We start from the raw sequence: 2,423 nt of genomic DNA on the forward strand, positions 1-2,423 counted from the left end.
CCACAAGCGACACACCGTGACACGCTGTCATGTCGTGACACACCGTGACACGTCGGGGGGGAATCTGGCAGCTTTTCGGCAACCGCGATGCGTTTCTTGGTAACTCCCGAGGGGCTACGAGATCCGTAAAGTGAACCACAAGAAGCCAAGCAGCAGCCAGCTGGGCCCCACCGCAAAGCAAGGAGAAAAACCTGGGTTCTCCCCAGCTGCCAGATCTGCAGTGGAACAAAACGCAGGAAAAAGCTCTGTTTTCCCCAAGGAAAGGGCACGCTGCCAACCCAGCCTTAAAACACCGCGGCACCAGGCACGGCGGGGACGCACAAGGGACATTCCCCTCCTCACACACCATTGCTCCATCCATGGCAATGCCAGCCCTGCTGTCCGGCGCGCCGGGCTCTGTTTCATTGAACGTTTCCCACCACCAGCACAACGCTAAAAAACGGGCTCGGCTGCTGAATGACCACGGAAAATTCCCCAAATCTCCAAAGGCACCCAAGCCCTTTCTGTCCCCGCGCAGGAGCAAGGCCCCACTGATGGTCCCAGCGCTGGCAGAACCTGCCCCGTCATTGCCGAGGATGCTTTGGGACGGCCCAAACCAGTGAAACCAGGAGCGATTCGGCAGCTGAGGATGAAGCTTTGTGACCAGCAATGGGCAGCGATGGAGGGAGCCACCCAGAGCCACCACCTCGGGCTGTGGCAGCCAAAAGACCTCGGGGCGAGAGGACGTGGCCGAAACGTGGCAAAGCTGAGGAGGGGTCGTGTCTGCTCACACTGCTCCTTCCACAGTGTGAAACATCTGCTCGAGTGGTCTGTTCGTGAAAACGTGACTCTGCGTCTTCATTTCTTCCTTGTTTCTTGGCTTTCATCGACACCAGGGCATGAAACAACCATGCGGTCCATTTCTCATTACCACCAAAGACATTGGGATGCTTGGATCCTGCCTCCCGAACGGCCGCCCGTGAGGCTGCGGCCCTTCCTCCCGGCAGTGGTCCCCGTTGGTGTGCTTGGCGTGCATAGGGGCGCGAGGGTTTCTCTGATAAAGTGCAAGTGCTGTTGGTCCTTATAAATAAGGGAAGATTGTGCATCTACTTTTGTGCCCTGGCTCACCGCTCGTCTCTCGGTGACCGGGACGTGTCCTTCTGCAGACTACGTGGAAAGCTCCCGCGGACCCTGCTCTCCGAAACCTGCTCCATCACCACCACCACCGCCACCGCCACCGCGCTCCATGCATGCAGCAACACAGACTGCTCGGGGACAAGGGAGCGCAGATAGATTTCACGGTGTCAAATCACAGAGATCGCGCCGGGATCCCCGCAAGAACACGCAAACCAACAGGAGATGGATGGGCGAAGCAGGACAGCGATGCCAGCAAAGCCAAACGAAGGAGAACTCAAAAACCTGCGCCGCGGGGGTCACTTGCAGGGGCTGCACCATTAACACCAGTAAAACACAAAGGCCCCGGCACGCTGAGATGAGGGACGGCCCCGGAGCAGCTCCTTTTCACCGCACCCCGCTGCAGCCCAAAGCCGGCACCGAACGCAGCCCCAGCGCCCACCACAAACCACAGCCGTGATGGGACGGGCTCCAAACCTGGCCAGGAGCAACAGGAACCCCCTCCTCCTCCTCTCTGGCAGCGAGAGGTGCTGCTCGAGGCTCATCGGAGCCGCAGGGAACGTTGCCGATGCCTCCACAGACGTTCGGCTCAAGGCCGCAGCTCAGGTCCGGCAGGGAAGGCTTCTTCCCGGGGCAGCTTCCAAAAATGCAGGAAAAATACTCCAGAGTGTGCAATTCCGTCGGGAAAGGACAGCAAGGGATGCGGAAACAGGAGACTGCACACGTGGCTACGCGCAATACCAGAAATTTCTCCTTTTTTCGTTTTTTTTTTCCTTTTTTTCCTTTTTTTTTCTTTTTCTTTTTTTTTTTAAACCGCACGTTCGTTATCATAAAGAAACGGAGCTGAGTAATTAGCGGATGAGTAGAAATGCGTATTATCTGGACACCTCTAAAAAAATCGCTAGTATTTACCAAGGGCAGTTTTACAAAAAGAACTGGAGGACTTTGGTCTGAACTCTGCTGTCGCTCCCACCCGCGGTAACACCGAAGCCTCCCCGAGACCACAGCTTTGCCGTGGCACGGTCCATGCGGGCACGGCCAGGCTTGGAGCAGGGCAGGAGCAAACCCAAACTGTGGGGAGACCCCATTCCTGCCAGCCCCCCGCCCCCAGCACGGTTTGGAGGGGCACGGCACAGAGCACCGCGCCAATGGAAGCACCCGGCTCTGTGTAAAGACGTGGGCGATGGGACGTGTCCCCGGAGCGTAACACCAAACCGCGGCCGGCACCACCGCCCTTCCTGGCAAAGCGCTGGGAAAATTCCCCCTTTAACACCATCGAACGCTGCCCGTGCCGCATCCCCTGCTGCGGC

Source organism: Mesitornis unicolor, unplaced genomic scaffold (genome assembly GCF_000695765.1).
Source record: "Mesitornis unicolor isolate BGI_N332 unplaced genomic scaffold, ASM69576v1 scaffold6079, whole genome shotgun sequence".
Lineage (NCBI taxonomy): Eukaryota > Metazoa > Chordata > Aves > Mesitornithiformes > Mesitornithidae > Mesitornis > Mesitornis unicolor.